The sequence below is a fragment of the Manis javanica genome, chromosome 2, assembly GCF_040802235.1.
Source record: "Manis javanica isolate MJ-LG chromosome 2, MJ_LKY, whole genome shotgun sequence".
In the NCBI taxonomy this organism is placed as follows: Eukaryota; Metazoa; Chordata; class Mammalia; order Pholidota; family Manidae; genus Manis; species Manis javanica.
In genome coordinates, this window is record NC_133157.1 from 223,075,847 (window position 1) to 223,089,056 (window position 13,210).

At 54.2% G+C, this 13,210-nt stretch overlaps 1 protein-coding gene across 1 annotated transcript in view; it reads left to right on the plus strand.

Annotated features, from left to right (window-relative positions):
* Window positions 1–4,947: 4,947 nt before the first annotated feature.
* LOC108390238 (t-SNARE domain-containing protein 1) overlaps window positions 4,948–13,210 on the plus strand; it is an 86,434-nt gene continuing 78,171 nt past the window's right edge. Inside the window, 1 exon segment of the mRNA XM_073230239.1 lies at window positions 4,948–5,084. The gene's annotated coding sequence lies outside the window, so the exon portion shown is untranslated.

Here is a 13,210-nt window from a genome sequence, read left to right on the forward strand (position 1 = left end):
TCTGGCCAAGCAGGTGGCTTCCCCCCTCTCTGGGCATGATCCTCTGCCCCCCTCCCTGAGCTGTCTAGAGTCTCCAGGTCTGAGGGGAGTGGGGCTTCTGGACCGCCTGTGGCTGCCCTGGCCCTTGTGACTCAGGTACAAACTCGCTCATTCCCGGGGGTGCCCGCAGCATCCGGGCACAGCTGGGCTGTGGGCAGAGCCAGTCCCAAGCCTTGGCCGGGCCTTCCAGGGAGGGGCGGGCAGCGCAGGAGCCTGCAGCACATCCTGGCAGCCCCCATGCCCTTGGCGGTGCTCTGGGCCGTGGCTGTTCTCAGCGTTGTGCTGGGAGGCGTCTGGGGTGCCTGGCTGGCATTCCACTTGATGGAGTCCAAGTTGCTATAACAACACTCCGATGTGTGTCATTGCACCTCCCCCAGGGGCCCTCCTCTGCCTCTGGCTCTGTGGCACACATAGAACACATGCACGTGGGCCCAGCATCTGGCCTAGGTGACACGGAGGGTCGGGGGGTGGTCTGGGAGTGGGCACAGGCATGAGCTGGGGCTTTGTGACTCAGGGTCTCCATGCCCAGGTGCTCCTCAGGGAGGTGAGGGCATGTGTCCAGGTCACTGTGAGAGGGGACTTGACCCGTGCTTGTAGCTAACCCTGAAGGAAACAAGAAAACTCAGTGGTTGGACTGGTGACCACACCTGTCCCCCGAGGCTCCTCGTCCCGCTGGCTGGCCCGAGGCAGCAGCTGTGAGAAGAGGGTGCTGCCGTGTCCGCTCCGCAGAGCAGCTCCCTGGCTTTGGCAGCCGGCCCGGGGACCCGTCTCTTCTCACTGGCTTCACGACCCCTGGCAGTTCTCACCCCTGGGCCTCCACTGGGGTCATTTCTAGGACCTGGGAGCAGACTGTGCCCGTCCCGGGGAATGAGCCTGGCCGTGAGGTCTGAGATGGTCTTGTCTGGCCTGTTGCACTGCAGTGACTTTTCTCTGTATTACCTTGGGAAATGAAGTGACGTGCCTGCCCTCTGGGCTCAGCCTGGTGTCCCTGCCTCTCCCTCCCTCCCTCCCAGCCTGAAAGGTGCACCTGATGGGGCTGAGCAGACTGTCCCCAGCCCAGAGCCCTCCAGAGGCCCTGACCTCCACCTTGGTGCCTGGGAGGGCCCCATCCAGCCCAGAGGAGATGACGTAGGGTCTCGCCTGGCCTGGGTAGTTGGCCCAGTGCCCACTGGAGGGAATGAGCATGCAGTGCCCAGCTGTGGGAGTCCCCATGCATCTGGGGACATTGCTGCGTGGGCCTGGTGCTGGGGACGTGAGGTGGCCGGGAGGTGACCCCAGCTGTGGGGCTTGCCTGCCTGTGGCTTGTTGGGGGTGTGTCGCTCGGGTCAGTGGGTTGTGTGCATCCCTTGGTTATCTTGCACACCTTGCTTTATCTATGTTACTGGTGGGCGTGTTTAGCGACCATTTTGTGAGAGCGCTTGACATGAGACAGGAGCAGCCCTCTGTCCTCTTGTGGCAAATACGTCCCCATCGTATGGGTTGCGTCTTAACTTCACCTACAGTGCATCTGAGTCTTTAAAACCTGTTTTTAATATGCTGCCAAACCTATTCTCTGTGTGTGTTTAACAGTGCTTTTGTATTTGGGAGGTATTTTCTTTTGGTTGTTTTATGTTTTATTTTAAATTTATTTTTAGACTGTTAAACCCTTTAATCCATCTGGATTTATTTCCATTTAAATTTCAGGATGCGGAACTGGCTTGCATTGTTCTCAGGCCGTGTGTAGGTTTGTCCGGACATTGGGTAGGGGATGGATGGTGATGGGGGAGGCAGTGGGCTCTGGGAGGATGCTGGCCACTCCCCACTGCAGGCTGGCGTGCTGAGGCGGAAACCCTGTCTTGGTCCCACAGAGAGACTGGGTGAGTTGGGCTGCAGGTGCCTGGGGCTGCCCCCCAAGCCCAGGGCTGGGGTGAGAGTGTGTGGGTGGCAAGGGTGAGCTGGGCTAGGCTCTGTCCAGCAATGCATGTCCACTTCACCCTTGGTGTCTGCTCTGCCCACTCACCCCAGGCCTGCTGGGGGCTGCCTGCAGCTGCTCCTGCACCGGGAGGTGGGCTTTCTTGTCGAGGGTGTCCAGTGCTGGGCCTGGCCCATTCTTCACTTGCACTGGGGGCTTATTGCTCCCATGCCCATGGCCCTGGGAGTCCTGTATGTGGCAGGTCCTCTGCCCTTGGTCTTGTCCCTGTGTCCTGCACCTTCTCCAGGGTCCAGTGCCCGAGGGGGCTCAGGGCTGCCCTGTGGTCCTCAGGGTTCCCTGTGGCCCACCTGGGTTAGCGTGCCCTCCTCTCTCTCCACTTGCTGCCCCAGTGACCCTGAATGGGACAGAGAGTGTGCACAGACTGGGAGAGGAGAAGATACTTGGAGGGCCACAGGGCCGTCAGAGGCAGGGTGAGGGCGCAGACCTGGCAGTGCCTGCATGCTCCCAACTCCCCTGGCAATGTCTGTAAAGAGGAAGCAGGTCATAAACCTCCCATGCCCAGTCCCCTCTAGGAAAGGCAGAAAAAGGCTTTGGTGTCTCCAGCCAGGCCCACCCTCCCTCCTATGACCCCCATCCTCTGCATCCACAGAATTTTCTTAGTCACTTCCTGGGCTGTGCGTGGTGGGGAATGAGCTGCTTCTCCTGGGTTGGGACCCCTCTGTGTGGGGGTGCGGGGTGGAAGCAGGCACTTGCATTCAGGACCATGCTGCCATGGCCGTGACACAGCTGGCGGGTATGATAGCTGTTTTCATCGTGACTGACTTGATTTGCTAATTTAAGGGTCAGGGTTTGAGAGACCATGCAGAGCGTGTTGTTATAGAGGGACAGTGGACTTGACCAGGAGATGGACCAAGGATCGCCCAGGGGCTGACTGAGGACCAGCTGCTGCCAGACTTGCCTGGAAAATCCCCGAGAGCAGAGGAAGCTGGCACCTGCCCCAGGGCCCATCCACTAGGGCACCCGCTTCTCTGCCAGCCTGCCTTCCTTTTGCCCGGTGGGAACATGTCAGCTAGGGACTAGAAGCAAGAGGGGGCAGGCCCTGATCGCTGCAGTGCCTGCCCTGTGGTGGGCCTCAGCTGCCCCCGGCCCCCAGGCACAGACCAGCTGCTACCCCTGCCTGGCGAGGGTCGGGTCCCTCAGTCCTCAGGGGGCTCCTGGGAGCAGATGTCCACATGGGTGTCCTTGAGCCCCTCCAGGTGTTCTACATTCCTCAGAATGGGGCCCGCCATATGGTGGCTGGTGTGCGCTGCACGCTGCCCTGCTCTACAGACCACCCTGTGAAGGTTTGCAGGGGCCTTACCCCTGGCCTGGATTCAGGCATCTTCTTTCTACTCAGCCTGTCACCTCCCTGGGGGAAGTGGACCAGGGGCTCACCTGGTTCCACCATGGATTGTACAGCTGCAGCTGTCCAGGCGGTGAGCCACAGGGACCTTCCCAGGGGATCCTGGGCCAGGTCCCCCTTGGCCCCAGCAGCCTCAGCACCTCTTGCCCATGTCAAACACTTTCACCTGCGAGAATCCCCTCCCACCCCCGCAGGCCTCTGTTGCATGGATTTCCCACTTCTGAAGTGATGTGCTTGGAAGCCCAGTCCTCAGTGGATGAACCTCGGCCAGTCAGTGTCCACTGGATTTTATCAGTAGCTCTTGTGAAGACCACCTTTGCTCCAATCAAGGGCAGAGTCCCTGCTGGGCCCAGGCAGCCTGGGATTGGCCTGGGCTCTCCCTCACTGGAGCACTGGCGCAGCTGGTGGTGGACAGGGTGCTGGGCTAGGTCCCCTACCAGGCCTGCCTTGGCCCTGCCTAAGTTCCCCTTACCTAGGCTGCAGCCAGGAGCCAGTGCACAGGGCAGAGCCCAGTGTGGTCAGGAGGGCCTGGTGGTGGAGTTCTTTTGCAGTGAGCTGGGGCCAGTGCTCATCTTCCATGTCTCAGTCTCGGGGTCCCCTGCTCTCAGGGTACCAGCTCTCACCAATGCAGGCTCCTGTAGCAGCCTGGGGCAGGTCCTGGGAGCTGTGGCTGAGTGACAGCACGTCCGGAGCTTCAAGGCTAGCCCTGGCCTCTTTTCTAAAGGATGGTGTTTATAAAATGAGAGTTCCTGTGGCCAGGATTCTCACCTGGCCCTGGTTGACTAGCTCACTGTACACCTGTGGGCAATACATGGCTGTTGACTCTGTATAAAGAGCTATGCCCAGTGCTCTGGGTGTGACATGGTGGCACGGCTGCAAGGATGCAGGAGAGCAGAGCAGAGGCTGGAGTGGTGGCAGTACCAAGGACCGAGGCCCAGAGGATGGCTGTGCAGGATGACTGTGCAGAGAGGCCCAGAGGATGGCTGTGCAGGCAGAGGGGCACAGAGGCAGAGACTGGCTTGCTGCATGCCGACTTGCTCTGAGTGAATGGGATTCTAGTGACTGACCTGCCACCTGGCAGGTTTTCACCCCCAAGAATGTTTTGCTGTCAATTTCTTTGGTCACATTGAATCCATAGCGAACTTGCCTGGGGCTGAAACCCATTGGCAAAACAATTGGCATAGTTGGCAGGATTCATTGTTGACCAAGGAAAAAGACAGGCTGCCCTTATGGGAGGGGTGCTTCAGCGGGCAGCCCCTGTCAATGGGGAGACAGTGGATCGTCCCCCAATGGGTGTGTGGTCTGAGGTGGCTTGCCTCCTAGAGGACTGGGCCCCACCCCAGGACTGGAGGCAGGTGGAGGTGACACCTGAGGCCGTAGGGGTGGCCCTTGGTATAGTCAGCAGATCCTTTGAGAAGCAGAGTGCCCGTGAGGCAGCGGGGACTGTGGGTTGGCTGCTTCTCAGTGTTAAAAAAGTCTACAGAAGAGACCCAAGAAATGGTGACACGAGAACACGAGCTACAAACTTCTGTGGATTCCCTGAGGAAGGAGATGGCATTGATGTGGGAGGAGGCAGCAGGAGAGCGCTGGCAGCAAGGTGCCATCGGAGACGAGACCGCAGTGCTGCCAGGTGTTCTGAAGGAGGAAGAGGCCAAGGAAAAAGACGCACTCCTGAGGGAAGCACAGGCGGAGGTGGCACGAGAACGTCAGCTGTGGAGCATTGAGCTGAAGGTAAGAGAGCTTCTGAAGACTGAGCTGGCAGTGCTGCGAGGCACTGCAGCAGAGGAGGCACTCAGGGGAGTGGAGAGAAAGGTGCCATCAGCCCCAGAAATGGAGGAGCTGGGGAAGGATGCAGGGGTGGTGCCGGAGGCACTGGCTCCTCCTGTATTGAAAGCACGCCCAGTGGTTGTAAAGAAAAGAAAGACCCAGCAGCTGGAAGTTCCTCCAGGAGAGGAGCAGCCCCCTCCCCGCCTCGTGGAGCACCCTATGCTCCGCCCCTACACTCAGGCTGAGCCGGTGGCTGTGGGACTTAGGGCTGGATGGAATTGTTCTGTCGGGATCAGAGATGGGAACGCTGTCTTCCCTGACAGTGCAGCCCGCCTTGAGGCAGCGATTACAAAATGCGAGGTAACACGTACAGTAGCTGAGGCAACGAGAACCCGGAAAGAAATAAGATGTGTTACTCACAGGAGGAATTTGAGGTGCCCTGTGAGGGTTACCAGGACTCAGATGTGGGTTGATTTGATTTGGGCAGGAGTAGATAGAAGGAAAGGAAATTAGACCGGAAGCCAAATAGGATCTTACTGGAGCTGTGGCAACAGCTGAAACCAGAGCAGCAGTTCCAGCCATTAAGTCCAAAGAGGCAGAGGTCAGAGACAGAGCCATGAGTCCGGCCTGTGTGTCTGCAAGACTTTTTGCTGGACAGGCTGGAGAACAATGTTCGAGCTTCTTTGCACAGGGACCATTGCAGAGGACTAAGGGCACAGAGATTGAGGAGAGTCCTGGAGGGGTGGAGTGTGGATAAGATGAGAGTTCCTGTGGCCAGGATTCTCACCTGGCCCTGGTGACTAGCTCACTGCACACCTGTGGGCAGTACATGGCTGTTGACTCTATAAAAATGAGCTCCGCCCAGTGCTCTGGGCACGACATGGTGGCAGGGCTGCAGGAGAGCAGAGCAGAGGCTGGAGGAGTGGCAGCACCAAGGACAGAGGCCCCTAGGATGGCTGTGCAGGTAGAGAGGCCCCTAGGATGGCTGTGCAGGCAGAGAGGCCCAGAGGCAGAGATCGGCTTGCTGCATGCAGACTCGCTCCAAGTGAACATGATTTTAGTGACTAACCAGCCACCTGGAAATAAAGTTGGGTATAACCCTTTCACCCCAATAATGTTTTGCTGTCAATTTCTTTGGTCACATTGAATCCATAGTGAACTTGCCCCGGGCTGAAACCCATTGGCAAGACAGATGGCCATTAACTGAGTTGGGGGTGGGTGGAGTGTTGGGGGAGGCCAGATTGTCACGGCCACCCCCTGCCTTCCTCCTGGGTGGGATGTTTGCCCAGGCTCCAGTCGGTGTGATGCCAGGCCTGGTGCTGGGCTTGCAGGGCCTTTGAGACCCCCCTGGCTGTCCTCTGAAGGTGGCTACAGCTGGGCTGAGCTGCCCCCGTGGTCCCATCTGCACCATGTGGTTCCTTCAAAGGCCAGCTGGTGGTCTTCCCCAGGGAGTCCTGTTCAGCTGGACCAGCCGAGGGCCTCCTGCCTAGTCCTGGGCCCGAACCCCCTTTCCTTCCCGTGGCACCAAAATACACAGATGCCACGCGAGAGAGCTCAGTGCCACAGAGATGGGTGAGAGAGGGCCGTGCTAGGAGAGTGCTGGGAGTCTGGGTGGCCGGTTGGCCTGAGGGAGCCAGGAAGGGGAAGAGACTGAGGAGGGATTCAGAGCAGGGCAGGGCTTGGAGAGGCCTGAGGAGCCTGCTGGAGGCAGCTGGAGAGAGAGGCTGCCCGTTAGGGGGCCTCCGAGGCCTCTGCACATGCAGCCCGAGCTCTGGGCAGCCGCTCTGGGTGGGCTGCAAGGGAGGGCGGCCAGGGGCCTCGGGGTGGCCATCTCGCCTGGGAGGCTTCCACACACATGGCTTGAAGAGGCCTGTCTCTGCTTTCCAGGTGCTTTTACGTGGACAGGCGTGGTCTGTTTGCAGTGTTCTTTCTATTATTAGGCACTTACCCATTTCTTCTCACTTGGCGAAGCAGATGTCCCAACACCATGTATTAAAAGTCCTTTGATTTGAGATGGAATGTTTATTATATACTGTCCATATGTACGTGGGTCTATTTTTATACTTTCTTTCTTAGTCCATTGGTTTGTTTTCATGAGCAGAGTTTTAATCACAGAGGTTTTCCAGCGTTTGTTAAAGTAGCTTTATTGAGTACAGTTCGTGCATCCTGAAGTTCACCCTTTGGAAGGTACAGCTCAGTGATTGTACGTCCAGCACTGTCATCTAGGACGTTTTCGTCAGCCCAAAGACCCCCACACCCGTCCCCCCGCCCCACGTCTGGCCACCTGTCTGTTCTGTGTCCTGGAGTCACCTGCTCTGGACCTTCCTGTAGGCGGAAGCACACAGTTGCTAACTGTGTCTGGCCCTTTCAGTTAGCACGACGCTGTCAGGATCCGCCTGTGGAGTGGCTGTGGCAGTGCTTGGTTCCCTGGGGCTTCTCAGGGTCTGGTGGTAGCTGTCTTTTTGTTTGTTTAGGAGCTGCGCGCTTGTGTTCCCAGAGGAACTCCTGTCCGCTTGTCCAACTCTACACAAATGCTAGGGTGGGAGCATCCTTCTGAGGCAGGGGTGTCTTTCTGCTTCATCATTTCCACCTTTCTGCCTTCCTGGAGTGCTTCCTCTTAGAGATGTTTCCCATTTTGTGTAAATTCACTCGTAGATGCATTATCTTCTTTGTTTGTATCGTAGGTGAGGGTTTCTTTACCACTGTATCCTTTAACTGGCTTTTTGCATGTGTGAGGGCTGTTGCTCTCCATTTGTGAATTTTATGCCCTGCCACTTGACCCAAAGCCTTTAATTCCTTGAATTCTAACATTGTCTCTGGGGTTTTCCAAGAACACAGTCATACCCTTTGCACTTGTATTTCTCATGCCTCTGGTTGACCTCTAGGGCTGCGTGGCTGATGCTGCAGAAGCCCGGTCAGATGGTGCTGGACACAGGACGCCTGTGCCCCATCCTGGATCTTTGGGAATGCTTCCAGAGTCTTCCTGTTAGTACAGTGCTCCTTTTTAGGACTGAAGGGTACTTACTTCACCATCTTAAGAAAAGTTCTTGAGTGTTTTCATCAGGATTTTGTTAATGCTGTTTTTAGCATCTGTGGAGACCTGGATGCTTTCCCTCAGGTCCGTTAATATGGTGTGTCCGTCACATCAGTGAATCTCCTCGTGTGGAACACACCTTGCACTCCTGTAAAAGTAAACACACGTGGTTTTGAATTTTGTTATTAGTATTTTATTTAATATTTTTGCATCACTATTCATAACTAACACTGACTCGCCATGTATTTTTTTGGACTATATCAGGTTTTGGTACCAGTGTTATGCATCTTCATGAAAGGAGTCAGGAAGTCTCCCTTCATTGTCAGCCCTGGAATCATTTATGGAGCATTGGAAATATTTGGCTTTGTAAATATAGCAGAATTCCCCTACAGAACCACCTGGTCCCGGTGGGTTTTGTGGGAGCAGTTTTGGTGATAACTGCTTCTGTTTCTTCTATCCAAGTTTGTCCCTGTAAGCTTTCTGCCCCCAGCGGGCCACTTTCGGCAGACTTCATTTTTTAGAGACGTTGCCCATTCCATCTACGTTTTACTTCTTTGCATAGAGATTTGAAAATAGAGCCTATGAGTCCTTAGCTTTTTTCTGTTTGTGTAATTATTCCTCCCTCATCATTTCTTCTGTGGTGTATTTGTCCTTCCTCCCTCTTTGCTTTCTTTTTTTTTAAAGTATCATTTGATATGTAATCTTATGAAGGTCTCACATGAACAGCATTGTGGTTTCAACGTTCATCCATATTATCAAGTCCTCACCCCGCCACTGCAGTCACTGTCATCAGCACAGTAAGATGCTGTAGAGTCACTACTTGTCTTCTCTGTGCTGGACTGCCTTCCTCACGACCCTCCTATATTGTGTGTGCTAATCAGAATGCCCCTCAGTCCCCTTCTCCCTCCCCCCACCTGCCCTCCCCCACCCCTCCCCTTTGGTAACCACCAGTCCCTTCCTGGGTTCTGTGATTCTGCTGCTGTTTTGTTCCTTCAGTTTTGCTTTGTTGTTATACCCCACAGATGAGGGAAATCATTTGGCACTTGTCTTTCTCCGCCTGGCTTATTTCACTGAGCATAATACCCTCCAGCTCCATCCATGTTACAAATGGCAGAATTTTTATTTGTATGACTGAATAATATTCCACTGTGTATATGTACCATATCTTCTTTATCCATTCATCTGTTGATGGACACTTAGGTTGCTTCCATTTCTTGGCTATTGTAAATAGTGCTGCGATAAACATAGGGGTGCATGTGTCTTCTTGAATCAGGGATCTTGTTTTCTTCGGGTAAATTCCTCAGAATGGAATGACTGGGTCAAATGGTATTTCTATTTTCAGTTTTTTGAGGAACCTCCGTACTGCTTTCCATAATGGTTGAACCAATTTACATTCCCACCAGCAGTGTAGGAGGGTTCCCCTTAGTCTGCAGCTTCACCAGCATTTGTTGTTCCTTATCTTTTGGATGTTCACAATCCTAACTGGTGTGAACCTCCCTCTTTGTTAGACTAAGTTAGCTGTTCATTGTCTTTTTACTGGTATATTTTAGAAAACAGGATTTGATGTATAGATTAGGTTTGTTGTTTTTCTTTTATTTATATTCCCTTTCGTGTGGTTACTTCTGAATTATTTTACTGCTCTTTTTCTAACTTTTTGAGCCAAGAGTTTAGTTCGTTTGTCTTCACTTTTTAAATAAAAAGTTTAGTGTTATGAATTTTCCCCTGACCACTGTTGTCAATGTGTCTTATTGCTTTTCATATATAGTGTTTTCACTTTTTTTGAGGATAAATTCCTTAAATTTAGTTCTTTTTTCTCCAAGGGTTGCTTAGGAGATTGTTTTTCAAGTGGGAGAGACTTCCTGGTTTTTGGAAGGCATCTTGAATCTATGTCTGTGTTAATGCCAGGGCCACCAGTCCTAGTCCCTGTGGCTTTCCGGTCTGGAGTGCTTGGTCCACAGGCATGATGTGTCCTGTTTCTCATCTATACTTTCTTTAGCTTCTTTTAGTAATGATGTTTGTTTTCAGTGTACAGATCTTGCACCTCTTGAAAATTTATTTCTAGGATTTAAAAAAATCTCCAATGAATTTTAATTTTATTTTTAACTTGAAACTCTTGGACATAATCCTAGACTTAAAAGCTACCAGATGAACAGAAAGACATCTGTCCACTGTCACCCACTTTCCCCGCATCCGCTTTCTCCCTCTGCTTCTTTGTGTGTATGTCCACGTGCACATTTTCTTCTGAACTGCCGGACAGCTAGTTGCAGACACGATGCTCTTTAGTCCTCAGATGTGTGACCTTCTTCGTAACGATACAGTGATCAAAATTAAGGAGTTTAATGTGGGAACAGCACCCGGGGCCTGCCTGAGGATCTCGTTCATGTGCAGGATGGGCTTTGGGAACTGCCCTGAGGAAACCTCTCTAGTAAAATGAAACCCAGGATGAGTGTCGCTCCTGGGTACAACCCTCTTCAGCCTTCTTTAACCCGAAATGGTTCCCCCGTCTTTGTTTCCCAAAGCGACTCTTGTGACAACTGTGGGTCAGTCATTTGGTGGGCCGTCCAGGCATTTCTGGTGTTTCTCACACTCATGCGTCTTTGCCAGGAGTGCTGCAGAGGTGGCGTCGTGTCCTCCTCAGCGTGTGCTGGTTTGTTCCACTGCCGTGATGGCCACTTCGATCATGTGGTTACGGTGATGTCTGCCAAGTTTTTCCCCTGTGAAGTTATTGTTTTTCCACTTTTAATTAGTAAGTATATTGGAGAAGATACATTGAGACTATGTAACTGTCTCGTTACACTTTGACTCACTCGCTCTAACATCCGCTGAACATTCCTGCCTGAATCTGTCATTATGGTCGCCAATCCATCATTCCTTCTTAGATTATCAGCTGGCGTTCTACTTTAAGGAAGGGACTTCCCTCCCTCCCTCCTCCTTCCCTCAGTGAACCCATGGATTTTTTTCCTCTGGGTTATAATCCCTTATTACCATGTCTTTTTCGTGCTCAGACTGTTCCAGGTTTGGCTGGCAGAAGCCTTTTCAAGCTGGTTCCTGGCTCCTTTTGGGATATCCCTGCTACCTTCCAGCACTCCCTTTTACTCTCATGTAACAGAACATTCTAGGTTTATTTTTTACTTTCTCTGCCCCAGCTGTGGAACCAGCCATTTCTTCAGGGAGTCTTAATTCCTTTTAGGGAAGAATGGTATTTGCAACCAAGATCTGTGTGCTGGGTGTGCTCACTGCTATGGGATGCCAGCATCTTACTGGATACAGCTGGGAAGTCATGAGTATCACACACACACACAGCTGCATCTGTACATGGTTCCATTCACCCACTCACATCTGCACCCATCCGTGCATGTTGAAGACTTGAATTCACGCTGATGCCTCCAAGCTCCAGTTGAGTGGTGTGGCCTGGTGGGGTGCAAGGCACAGGCGATGTGGAGGTGAGGGCCGTGTGAAGGTGAGGTGGTGCTTTTCCTCCATAGCTCGGGGTCGCCAGGCAGGACTGGTGTGAGTGGGTTCAAGTTCGTAGTGCCTGGTGCAGAGCCTGGGGGTGAATTGTCCCAAGTCTTGCCTGTCTCTGTGATTTTGTGTAAGCTACTTTCCTTCCTCAGTTCAGTTTTTTCATCTTAAAAATTAGGGATTGAGCAAGCTCAGGGGACACGTGGCAAGGTGCCTCTGCCCTCTCCCCTGAGCCCATGGTAGATGTCCATTATCCTCCAAGGCCCCCAGGGGCCCCAAACATCCCAGATGTCTTCTCTGTGTGGTACTCCTGTCTTGGCACCAGGTGTGACCAGACTTGGGGTGGTCTTTTGGGCAGCCTGGTCTAATGTTATATCCTGGCCTTCCTCTGGGGTCTCCAAGCTGGCTTGGCTTCTAAACCATGCCCACGACACATCTGTGTGCTGCTACCCAAGGGCAGCAGGCTGTGGAGGGGGTTCAGGGCCAGATGGCATCCGTCCAGCTTGAGAGCTCTCGCTCGGCCAGCTCATGCGACTCAAGGAGTCACTGGCTGATCAGCCTCTGCCTGGAACAGTGGGGGTAGGACCAGGCTCCTTGGTTACCTCCAGCCTCACCACCCCTGGGGCAGTGCTGTGGTGTCCAAGCAACACAGCCCAGGGGTGCCTGCCTCCCTGAAGGTGCCACTGGGACTGGCAGCACAGGGCAGTGTGAAGCAGCACAGGGCAGTGTGGGCTGTGCTGGGCATGTGACCAGGTGAGCAGAGAGAGGGCTGCAGAGGGGGACTGGGGCAGCAGGGGAGGCCTGGCCAGCTTTCTTTCTGCATCTACTAGCACCATCCTCTTCTAGTCCTGCCTCCTTCAGGAAGCCTCCTGGATTGTCTCCCCTCTTCCCTCCCTTCCTCTGACACTCCTCACACAGACAAGGCATTGAGGAACGCCAGCGCACAAGGCCTGTTAGGGCCCCTGCTTGTTTGGCTGGTGGGGTGGAGCAGAGAACAGCATGCCCTGGAGTCCTGGCTGATGGAAGCTTGGCCCACAGTCTGGCTGTATTTCTCATCCTGGCACTGTGGCCAGAAGAAGGCTCGCTGTGCCTTGACCAGGCACCCTGCTCGTGGGCGTGCTGCTCCGACACTCCTGGACCCCGGGACGGCAGGCGGGCAGCCCGCAGCCTCACCTTGAGGGCCAGGTTAACTACGGTTGTGGCTGTGTTTGGGTGGGTTGACAGGCAAGGGAGGTGGCAGGGAGAGCTGTGGGGTTCATGTGGGGCATGTTGGGAGAGAGGCCTGAGGGGATGAAGGCTGGTGCCCAGGCCAGTGCTGGGGCTGGGACTGGAGCCTAGGTCCTGAGGGCCGTCAGCAGGGACGAGGCCTGGGCGGAGGACCAGGTCTGGGAGCCGGCAGCTCAGGACCTGGGGGCCCCGTGATGAGGCACTGGTCCCCCTGCCAGGACAGGGCCGGTGGGCTGTGCGTGCATCTGGGCATGTTGGGCTGTAGAAGTGGCTGCATGGCCGGGTGCCCCCATCAGTTCTCTGTTCCCTGTGCTGTGGCCCTCCTGGAGGACACCAGGGGTGGGAGGAGGGCTGGGCATAGCACCCC